General features: G+C 44.4%; 1 protein-coding gene across 1 annotated transcript in view; it reads left to right on the top strand.

The window, feature by feature from the left end:
• The first annotated feature begins 1,126 nt into the window (after positions 1 to 1,126).
• CRB2 (crumbs cell polarity complex component 2) overlaps positions 1,127 to 12,241 on the top strand; it is a 44,805-nt gene continuing 33,690 nt past the window's right edge. Inside the window, exon 1 of the mRNA XM_066332961.1 lies at positions 1,127 to 1,192. The gene's annotated coding sequence lies outside the window, so the exon portion shown is untranslated. The remainder of the gene's footprint in view (positions 1,193 to 12,241) is intronic.

Genomic DNA, 12,241 nt, shown 5'->3' on the forward strand with positions numbered 1-12,241 from the left:
CCAGATAGTTTTAATGTCTGCATGTAGTGCCATCCTATTTGGCTTTTCTCTTACAGGTGCTGTGCAGCAGTTCTACCTCCTGCTCTGGTGTTCAGCCTATCAGTTAACTCAAAGAAATGTAAAAATTCTATTAGATGCAAGTGTCCACTGCACTATAACTTTTTATTTATCCTGCTTGTTCTTTGATGACCTAAATTATTTCAGCTGTTCTAATTACTTATTTAAGAACTATTGATCTCTCAGGGTTTTTTGTGGGAAGACTTAAGGAATAGTGTGTCTCACAAGCAGCATTATAGTTGCCTGCAAATTAAGGCAAGCAGACAGACTGTGGTAATGCTGTAGTAACCAGCTTATTTTAGGTGGCTTATTTTAGGCTAAGTTGTATGTGAAATATTTATGTAGTCATTTAAATGCTAAAGAGCTGGGGTTCCTGCAGTGCACAGCTGTATGTCAGGCAGCAGTTGTGTCCTTCCAGGAAAGCCCCCAGTTGTAATCTGAAGGCATTCAGCAGTTGGGGCCCTTTGCTAGAAACCTGAAGCTCGGGTGCTGAGGCTTTTAGCCTTCTCTGTCACTGTGGTTTGTAGTGTGTAACACTAAAATCTCTACATTCTTCTGTGCTTCAGTTCCTCCTGGCTGTGAAATGGGGGATCGTGGGGATTCCCTGAGGGTTTGGAGAGCTTGCTTCATAATTGGTGTTTGAAGGCAGCTCACTGTGTTTGTTGTAGACATTGTTTAGTGTAACAAGATTTTATCCGCAAAATTAAAGTATTTTTAAATTACGGGGAAATGTAGAATGTGAAAGCCAAAGGCAAAAAGAGATTCTGCCGTTTCCTTTGGTTTTGCTGCATTGTGCATCTTGCAGTTAGTCCCAACCTGTGTTAGCACTCCCGCTGGATAACGATCTGCCCTCCTCCCAGGGGACAGCACAGGCAAAGCTGCTCCTCTCTTCTGTGCTCACTAATTGATCTCTGCCTTGGCCACTTCCAGCAAGGTCACAGCACTGGCAGCTACAGAAACAGTGTTCTGTGGAAAATTTAAAGGGGAAGAGTAGAAGGACCTTGGATGGGATTATAATTTTTTTTTTTAATTCGTAAACAATTTACTGGATCTTCTATTTTGTTTCTGCAGAAGACTGAAACTTGGAAAGGACGGAGAGCAGAAGATCGTCCACTGTGACGTGTTCCTGCAATTTGTGAGTGAGCCCTATCCTGCAAATTGCTCTTTTCTCACTTTGTAATTCCACTTCCATTTTTATTAGAACGCAGCATGAATATTCCTATTCAGATCCTGTAAAGGCAAAATGATTCTTAAGCAAGTATAGTGTGCTCTCAATTTTTTTTCTTTGCAGAAGGTTTGTCATGCTGGCCTTGAAAGGCATTCATGTGCTTGGGTTTTCTTTTCTTTTTGCAAAAGTGCTTGAAATCCTTCATGCTGCTTTCTCAGGACTGACTCTTGATTAGTTCAGGCGCTTTGCCATGAGAAAGGTGATGGAAATGTGGAATTAAAAAAGCTGTGAGTGTGGCAGTGGCATGGTGCAGTGCTGACCGAGCACCGTGCCGGTCCTGTCACTGTCACTGCCACTGTCACTGTCACTGTGGGGCTCTCAGGGTGTGCTCTGCCCTGCCCAGGCCACTGCACACCAGCCTTAAAGCTGTGTGCCATGCTGCTGGGAGCCATCCCATGGAGAACAGCAAATAAAAACACCCGGGAGCACAGCTGAAGGGCTCCATGACTTGAAAAGCAGAAGACACTGCAGGGTTTGAATAAAGGAAATGGGCCAAACTGCGAAGGCAAGGCTGGAATACTGAGGGCAGAGCGGAGCTGTGCTGCATTATTAGCACATTCATGAATGGTGTGGCAGAGAGGGGAAAAGGGGCTTGGTTGACCTGGTGGGATCTAAAAATACATTGAATGTGCTATACAGAGTCGTAGCTGCTGTAGCATCTTTAAAGGATAAAATATGCAGCTTCCTCTGAAGTGGGAGGATGGCAGGGTCTCACAAAGCAGGCATTCAGAAGCACCTTGTGTGGAATACTGTTCATTCATGTGATCCAAATCACAGTGAGTAGCATACAGTGTCTTTGTAGTTGCTCTCAACAATTGAATTATCAGCTAAATACTGGAAGATTAGACACCGTGTCTTTGGGAGAGGGGTGTAGAAGCAAGCCTAACTTGATTATTGCATCAATTTTCTGTTCACTGTGAGTTGAAGCAAATAGTTGCTGGTTCAGAACTCCTTATGCTCCTTCTATTACAAAGAACTCTGCCAGTGTTTGGTGTTTTAACTCTTGTGTGAGACACGATGCCACAGAGAGGGAACAGAAAAAAATTAAATTGTGTTAAATTGTCATCAGCCCCTGAGCTGATGAATTGGTTTGATACTGTTTATTCCACTAGAACTCGAAGCGGTTAATTGAATAAACGTCTGTTTGAGTCTTTAACTTGTCTATAAATATGTACAGTAATTACTGAGGAGGCAAGAAATCCTGTTGAGAGTCACCTTGAGCAGAAGGATAAGCTTTCCCGGTGCATTCCTGGGAAGCAGCGCTGTGCTGAAGGTACCCAACCTCTGCCACCCCGTGGCAGCTGCAGCTCAGTGCCGGGCTGGGCCGGCCGCAGAGCTGCACTGCTCCCGCTGAAGGGAAGGTCATTGTGCCTCGGGGAAAGACAAAAGCACAGATATTCCTTCTGCAGAATCACACCTGCAGTTTCAGAAGTTTTCCCTGCACAAACCAAACGTCAGCCTATGTGTGGGGCTGTGTCTGAAGTTGACGGTGTCTGTTTTCTGCTTGAATCTTGCTTCAGGGAGCAGGGTTTAGTGTTTTGCCCAGTGCAAGGTGCAGTCTGAGGAGGAGGTGGGGTGGAGGTGGAGAGATGTTCTTTGTTGATGTCTGGCTATGGAAATGCTTGAGGACAGACCAACCTGTAAAATTGTCTCAGAGGATTAATCCTTTATCCACCATCACTTCTCTAAATACTCTGCATTTATTCATGTGTAATACACAATTGTGCATTTTCAGTGAAAGACAGCGAATAGAAAACAAAAGCAAATGGAAAGAAGAGTATGGGAGTAAGGACTGAACGTGGAGGGTTTGTACTCTTGCATGATTTGTGTATGTGTACATTCATTATAGATCCACTATAAGTAACAGTGGCAGAACTTGAGATAATGGTTAGTGTTGGCTAATGATATAATGATTAAAGTTGACTTTTGTTTCCAAGGGACCTTACAGCCAGATTTATATGGCATTATAAGAGGCAATTAATGTCTGTGCCTCACAAAAATGGTGAAGGTGTAAATATTGACTTAGAGTAGCAAAACCAGCCATTACAGTCAACAGAATGGTAAAACTGCAGATTAGACAAATGCCATACATCACAAAGCACTGACTGATATGAAAGGCATGATCTGTATTTAAACACTTGACATTAAATAAGTTAGGTTTTATAGCTTTAAATTACCTATGGATTACATTATTCTTGAAGAGTACTTGGGCTAAGTAAGAGCACAGCAGGATCTAGGGGAAGTGTTTGCCCACCAGCAATGGAAATGTGCTCCTCTGAGGGGGCAGCAGGGATTGCTGAGCAGGATGAGACAGCTCCTGGCCTGAGAATGGGTGTGCAAAATGTCTGGGAATGACCAGCTTCCATTAACCTGGAGAGAGCCTGGTGCAGAGCACAGTCATGTCTTATCCTGGGGAGGAAGTGCCAGTGCACACTGCTGCTTCCTTCCAGCAGAATTCCTGCGTGCCCTCTGCTCCATACATAATTCAGGTGCAATGCATAATTAAAGGACTATAAAGCCACACTTACTTTCATGTATTTAAATTCCTTGATGAGCCGTAGATGGTTTTTGCCCTGTCTGTGATTTTGCTTTGCCTGTTTCTGTAGTTTGTTGAAACAGTGGGGACTACAGCTCAGTGAGTCAGCAGCTCCTGAGAACCACTTCCAAAATACTAATCAGGGCCAACTGTCAGGATTAGTATTCTGTTAGAAAAAAGTGTAACTATATAACAAAGTCTAATTAATTTGCAGTATCATATATTCACTTCCTCTGTTAGCAACATCTTTGTAAAGTACAGCCTTTTCAAAGTAAAAAGCCCTAACTTTTGAAGGGTACAGACCTCACAGTTGCAGCAAAAAAGCTCTTCCTTGAATGACCTAGACTATCGTCCTTCCTAGGAATAGTGTCTGTGTGGGAGCTGAGTGTCTACAACATCTGTTTTCTCATGCAGGTCTGCAGTAAAGACTGACTTACACATGGAATTAAAAGGGGAAGCATCAGTTGCACATCTTGAACTTTCTCCCTGTTCCTTTCTGTTCTAGATTCCTGCTCTTCAGATCAGTAGTTTGTGACTGGATCACATGATGGTATTTCCAGTACTTCCAGAGCTATAATTGCATTGCTGGGGTGCCCTGGGCCTTTGCATTTCAAACAGTGGATGTGTAACATTTTATATATTTAATCACCATCGAGTAGAGTGTTTGGATCCAAGCTATTTAGAGCAACTGTCTGTGCTATTGCAACCCACTCAGGGCCCTGAGGGAGACCTATGAACAGAGAGAAGGCTCAGATTTCTTTGAGTAATTCGGTATTGCCAAATTCTTTGGTTTGCTACAGCTGCTGGAGAAGTATTGGGAAGATCTGTTCAGAGAACGTGGTGTTAGGAAAGATCTGTTTAAAGATTCAGGAGATTCAGGAAAATGCTGCTGCATTCTGCTCTGAGCACCAGAACTGTGTAGAAAACATAACTTATTGTTGAGTATGAGGTAGAAATCGATATCTGAAACATTCTTCAAAAACAGAATTGAAGGCTAACATCCTTTTAAGCTGGTGGCAGGAAGAGCCTCTTTGCTTGAACAAGTTACTGTTTACAGCAATTTTAATAAAGTATCTCCTGGCAAAAAGACTAAGTTGTAACATCCCCAAACCTTTTATAGATGAAACAGTGTCCTTCAAAATCCACACTGCTCAGTTCAACCTTGCTAGCCTGTATTGTGAGGAGGATACAGAGTCTTTGATAGACTGCATTAAGCCTTTTCCATTTTATCTTGGTAACATTTAGTTCCTTCCATTTTTGAGATGTTTCTCTTCTCTACTTTCCTTTTTTTTTTTTTTTTTTTTTTTCCCTGCTCCTGGAAACAAACAACCCGAAGCATTATTCTGTCACTTGGCACCTCTCAGGAGCTCAGCTACTGAGAATTTGCATGAATCCTCCTGCAAGCAGTTTAATTCCAGGGCTGCTTCCAGCCCCAAGCCGTGGGTCTGGTGCAGCTCTCCCTGTGCCCAGGACCTGCCCTGCTCCATGGGGTGGATCCCCAGCCCATCCGTGGGGATGTCAGCCCCTCTGTCTCTGAGGTTAAATACCTGTGCTTATCCCAGCCTGTAGTAATTGAGGCATTTTCCTGACAGGTCACTACAAACAGGATTTCACAGCACGAGGATCTCAAGCAAAGGGTCTCTCACTTTATTCTTTTTTCTGTTTCACACTTTGTTATGACACCTCCATCTGTTTGCTGTTCTGTGCTGGTATCATTGCTGTGAAAAGATAATGCCATTGCATCTTTTCTTCTCTCTAAAGGCAGAACAAATGACATAAAATTTCCCTCAAAGCTTGAATGATCCAGTGGTTTTCACTCACTGGACAGCTGTTATTCAGGATTTATTCCCTCTCTACATAGATCTTCTGACCAATGACAATCTTGTGACCATCCCAACCTGTTGGAATGTGGAAGGACAGAGGAGCAGGTTCTCCATTAGCCTGAACCAAAGCCTCCTGTAATTGTTAGCTGTCTTTAATTGGTTCTTTGGGCTTTGAGTCAGATGCTAAGTGTAGAAGGCACATAGTACTTAGGGATCTGTCTGGCTTCTTCTGGCACTCTGACTGCTCCTTGTTGTCCCACGAGTAGCCATTATCCTGCAGAGGCACTGCCTGAGGAGAGGGCCTGCCGTGGTTCCACTCTGCCCTGCCTTGAAAGGAGTTCATTGCTCTTGCACTGCTCATTCAGAGCATTCTCTGAAAAGTGCAATGGCCAGAGCAGACACAATAACAGCTCCATCAAATATTGATAAAGTAGGATTATTAATTAGAACAGAGGTGTAGGATTAAAGTGTCCCTTGAGTTGCATTCCCCATTTGATGTGAGAGTGCGGTTTTGTGGTCAGAGAGTGGGAAGCTCAGGATAACTGGAATCCTTTCTCATCTTTTCAGTGTGTTTTCTTAATGTCCTTAGTGATTCAGGGGACATATAATACTATTGGCCAGAGTTGCCAGAATTCTGACATGTTCCTATGGTGGCACTGCTGGGAGTGAATTTACAAGGATAACTCTGTTAGTGTGTTCTGGTCTGGTTTGTAGCTCATTAAAAAGAAAAACCCCTCTGACCAAACTGATCCTTTGCAGTCCTGTTGTCCTGGAGTCTTGTCCTCCTGCTGCATGTCCTTGTGAGAGGGTGAAAACACTGGATCAGGTCCTTGGAGCATATGGACCACTTGGCCCTCAGGTGCAGTGGAGGATAATAACATTTTGCTTTTGACAGTGTGTGTAGTGCTGAACTAAATAGATATCAAAGCAAAGAGAATGAATTGAATTTCCCAGTTACACAGACCTGCTGTAAAAAGGAGCTTTCAATGTCTCCCACTTGAAAAAGACACCACAGGTTAGCTATGAGATTTCCTTTTAGAACAAAGCCCTGATCTGCATCACTAATAACAGCTGAGGCCATTAAAATAGAAATAATTTCCCTTTGAATTTGTTTTGAACAGTATCTGCATTCTCTGTGTCACTGGTGTTAGCTTTTCTTTTCCCACAGTTCTGCTCCATCAGGACAAAAAGGATTTCTTTTCCTCTTAAGGTTCTTCCTGGTTCTAATATTCCACCTAGAAGAAGTGGTTTAGACCTGTTGTAATGATACGAGTAATGTAAATTCATTCTTCCATTCCTGTGCACAAACTGTGTGTTCTTGGGTCCTCAGAATGTGTCTGTGCAGCAGCAGCTTTACATCCCTGAGTGCCCCAAGGCTCTTTTAGCTGATAGAACTCTCCAATCTGAAGCATCTTCTCTTTTTTTTTTTTTTTTTTTTTTTTTTTTTTTTTTTTTTTTTTTTTTTTTTAATTTTCTCTTCCCATTCTGAGTGTTGCCCTGCTTTCTCCAGAGCCATTACATGCTCTGACTATGCACTTCAGGAGATCAATATGCTTTTGGCATTCACAGGCATTATTATTCTGAGACTGTACCACTGGTATGTATTCATCCTATTAACATCTGCTCAGAATTCCCAACATCCCAGCACAGCTACCAGAGAATGACCGTGTTGTCCTTGGTCAGGCTCTGTGCAATGGATGTTGACACCTGCTTTATTGTTGGACAGATTCCACTTCCCCTTTTACTTTGTTCTGACCTCATTTCACCCCTGGAAGCTCTGTTTCAGCTGGAGCTGGATGAATGAACTGGGGAGCATTGTGTCCACTGCTGCAGTGGCAATTCCTCTGTGTTACTGCCCAAATAAGTTATTTAGTTCCTACACTTCAGGGGCCAGTTCTGACCAGCAGTGAGGCCTCGAGGATGTGCCTGTAGTGGAAGCATCATGTCTGCAAAGCAGCAGAAAAAACCAAGAGTCTGCTGGGCAGATTCACCAAATCACTGTCCTTATGGCTGATGTAAGAGAGGATGATGAGCTTTGAAGTCATGGAAAGGGGATGAGCTGTGCCTTTGACTTCAGTGGTAACTCTGTGGGTATTGGGTGGTGGGAATGCAATGTCAGCTGTCTGATTGTAACAGATCCTGGCAATAGGGTAAGTTGGGAGGGGAAGGAAACAAGGAACTTGGAGCTAAGGGTGTATCAGTGTGGAAGGTAATGGCCACCAGTGGGATTCACTGGTTTAAAATCCTCTCTGGAGGATGTAACCTCTTATCAATGGGAAGAAACTGTTTCAAGGGGAAACACAATGTGTTGCCATTCCTGGCTTTCCCCTCTGCATTTTGGTTGTTTTGGGTTTCCCATTGCTGCTCTCCCAAAAGTTGGTTGCTGTAAGAGGCTTGTTCAGATTGTAATGTGCACAAGATTAGTTAGGGTTAACTCTGACTAACAAAACCAAATAAAAAGGAATCATTTGCTCATTCAAGATTACAGTGTCTGTACGATTCCCCAAATTAAAAGAGGAAATGTTAAAATACCCCATAAGAGTTGACTTTTTATCTTCCTAAGTGAAATCTCAGAAATACTGGGCACTGATTAATCTCCACTGCCTGGCCTGAATCAAAGGAAATGCAGAAGCAGGGGAACCTGTGTTTTAGCAAGCTTTATAGGAGGCAGAAACAGAATTAAAGAAATCTTTACTTAGTCTCACATATTCCAAGTGGCAGGGGTTTGTCATTTTCTCAGAACACACACAGACACCCCCCCAAATAGATTGTTTTGCTTCTTGGATTCTATTTTCTCCAGCATGCTTGCCATAGTGACCTCCTGCAAAGGGAGACTGGCAGAAATATGCAAAGTGCCCTGGTTCAGAGTCATGCACTAAAAAAGGGTTGGATCAAGTGGAGTTTAACTCTTCAGCCAAAGGTTTTCTTTGAAAACCCTTGATGGGCCCTCGTCACCCTCCAGTGACTGTCTGAAGGTGTGGGTTAGCAGAGCCAAGGAGCCACAGATCCATTTGGACACCATGGGGCAAAGCTGAGCTTCTGCTGCTCTCTGGGATTCTGGGAAGCTCTGCCATCTGCACTTTGGCTTCCCTTCGGCTCCCAGACACAGCAGAGGAAATTTTGCTGAAGTCCTGTAATAGATGGAGACCAAAAGATGAGTTGGAAGCAAAAAGATTCATAATTTGCCCAAAGAGTGTAGCTAGGCTGGCATATGGAGTCACTCCCAAAGCTAATGAGAGTTAAATTGTCAGGTTTGTGACTTCTGTCTCATAAAGCATTAAAGCATAACAAATGGTGCTGACACACTGGCCTTGGCATGGAAAACTTCTTTAAATACACAAGATGCTGCTTCTTGCTGCAGTATATATAAAGTTGGCTCGGATGCACTGAAGTTTCTTGGGGATAAAATGGAAAGTGTTCCAATAATCTGTCAATTATGTTTCTTTCCAGAAATGATGCATATAATTGGTGAATGGCAAGGCTGGATTGGCATTAAATAGTTGACTTAAAGTATTATAATAATTTTTCCGTTTTTCCCCATAGTCCTTGGGAGGATTCTAGATCCATCCACTTCAATATTTTCTGTACAGCCTCCTAAGAAGCCTTATGTGTGTCTCATCAGAGAGATGCTTTGGTGCTTATTCTTGCTCTTACTGAAATGGTTGTAAACTAGATAAAGTGGTGCCTCATGGTGCTTTTACCAGTTCTTGCAAAGTTTCTTGATCCATCCACTTGAATATTTGTATACAACCCGATCAGAAACCTCAGTTTTTCTTTTTTTTTTTTTTTTTTTTTTTCAAAAGCCATTGAGCAGATTTTGATTCAGACATATTGATGAGCTCCTGTGCACATTCAGCACACAGGTTAGCAGAGCAAGAGTTTCAAGCATTTGTGCTGCAAATCAATATCTCCTCTGACACAAGCCCAGCAGGAGCTCAGTTTGCCTGCTGTTGTGAGACGTGAAGTAGAAAATGTGCTTAAGCCATGCTTGCTATGAGGAGTGGAACAGAGCTTCCCTCAGGGCAGAGGGAAGTGCTGAAGCCCTGTCTCTGGTCCGGTTCTGCAAGTAGAAGCAAACAAAACACTCATTTGGAGACCATGAGAACAAGCTTGAAAGCTGTTAACATTTATGTGAAGGTCTGTATTGGTCATTCTTAGAGGTTTGTTAAGCAATCTGACAAACGGCTGGTGATGGAGCATCCCAGCAAAATGGCAGTGTGTGCTGTGGTAATCCCTGCCAGACCCTCTCATGCACCAGAGAGCAGATCCAGCAGCTGGTGCACACCCACTTTAGGCAGGGCCTTTGTTCTGGGGCATTTGTGAAGTAGAAGCAGTTGATTCACCTGGGAGCTTCAGTCTGTGAAGTAGTAATGCTAATACTGATGTGAAACAGTCCTTTCAGTATTTTCTCTTATTTCTGGTATTTCCTAGGAAGGCAGGAGTGTGCCAGCTCAGAATACTGGAGGTACTGGACAATATCCCCACCTTTGAGTCAGGAAACTGAGTGTGGGACTGTTCCTTTACAGTTGTCCCTTGCCTTCGTACTGACAGATCTGTCTTTAGTTACCTGGATTAGATTTGGAGATAATAGAAGTGTTTAGTGTTCATTAAGGTGCAAATACACAAAAATGAGCCCCACATCTTTGGCATCTTGGAGAACATTACTCAACATTTGGCACATTTGTGATCTACATCCATATTGCTTCCTGCCACCTAGTGTGGTGACGATGTCCAGTTTTCCCAGAGGCCTCATTACTGAGCAGAATGAGCATGAAGCCTGTGAGGGAAAGCAGAGATTGCAGCTGGAAGGAAAACGAGGCAGAGCTCGCTGATTTTATGCAGAATCCAAAGGTGTCATTTCCACGGCAGAGATAGATGTGGACAGGACTTTGAAGCTACACTCATCTTCAGAGCTCACAGCTGACACGGTGCAGCTGGATGTGTTTGTTTTCCAGGTCCAAAATTCCAAAATTCCTTCTGTTTGGCCTTCCCAGAACACAAACTTGAGCAGGGGGAGGTTCCTGTGTGCCTCCCTCCCTCTGGCTCCCAGGTCGGTGCCTTTGGTTCCCCCGCAGCCCAGCCTGGCTCTGCAGTAACGCTGCTGATCCAACCTCTGCAGGCTGCTTTGGGCCCGGGAGCACAGACCTGCCCTCCAGCGGCACCAGAGCTCCCTGAGCCCCGCTGGAGAGCGGCTGTTCACAAACGGCTTGGATCCTTGGTGACAAAAACAGCAGCAAAAAGGCTTCTCAACACGCCTTCAAAACACCCTCAGATCCTGGCAATGCATTGGGCACGTCCTTCCTGCTGTAACATTTTACTGCAGAAGATCCTGCCTGAGACCCTTTTTACACCTTTTTGGCTGCCTCCTGTTAGGTGATCAACATTCTCATCTTCCCGAGAGGCCCCTTGGAAGGGATTCACCTCCACCAGGCTGCTGTAAGCAGGGAAGAGGATCAAAGGCTATGGAGCTGACCTGCAGCAGTCCAGCAGGGTCTCACACAGATCAAAGGGTACATCCATGGTCACAGCCTGACTTCTGTGACTTCCCTGAGAGATGACTTGGCAGGAGTGTGGCCCTGCCTTCACCACAGCCTGGCCTCTGTGTGTTTGAATGGTTTTCTGTTGGAGAGGAAGGCATGGCTGCTGTGCACATGCTGGATATCTTTGTTATGGTCTTTATGATTAGCACTTTTTTGGGATGAGGTGTCATGGGGAGCTCTGAACGAGCAGCCAGTGCTGCAAGGCAGAGGAGGTGATTCCAGACCTCAGGCAAACATGACCATTCTGCTCTCGTCCTCTGGACTGCCCCCCTCCTCTTCCTCAGCACTGCGATTTTATCCAGAATTGATGATTGTGCTCCAGGGAGGCGAGGCTGTGCCCAGACAACAACCCTCCTGCTCTGCCTTGTCAGCCGCCTTTTTTCTACTGACCAGTGCTACAGGCTCAGGACTCTGGCGTTTATCAGGCAGCATGATTTGCTTGCCAGCAGTTCTGATTAGCAATGATAGGAAACTAAATTTATTATGTCTCAAAAATGCAATTAGGATGTCTCAAGACTGGAAATTTTGTGTGGTTTTGCCAGCTTTTAATAGCAACTTTAAAGTTTTGGCTCACAGCCTGAACTCTGCCTTGGCTGCTGTGCTGTGGGGATGTTGCAACAGGCCTTGCAGTGTCCAGGGTGCTGCTGGCACAGTCCTGCAGCACTTCAGGATGTGTCCAGTTCCTCTGGTGCTGCTCTAACATTCATTTCTTTGCAGCTCTCCTGTTTTCACACGGGGGCCTTTGGTGACTTTGGCGGTGCAGAGGGGACATCTAGTGGGCTGATGGGAGAGTGGGGACAGAGCCAATTCACAGTTAGAGACTGGGCTCTGGGGAGCCCTTGAGCATTACAGCACCAAAATGTACTTAAACATTTCAGTGTACAGAATTGGCTGCAGGCTTGAAACTCCAAAACCCGACGTTTTTAAAAATATTCCTGGCACTTTTCAGCAGTCTCAGGAAACAGGAGAGTGTATGGAAGCAGTCAGGTTTGGCACAGTTTTTGAGTGGAACTGGAAGGTTTTTTCTTCACTGGTTCAACTTCCCAAGCCTGCAGCC

The sequence above is a fragment of the Sylvia atricapilla genome, chromosome 19, assembly GCF_009819655.1.
Source record: "Sylvia atricapilla isolate bSylAtr1 chromosome 19, bSylAtr1.pri, whole genome shotgun sequence".
NCBI lineage: Eukaryota > Metazoa > Chordata > Aves > Passeriformes > Sylviidae > Sylvia > Sylvia atricapilla.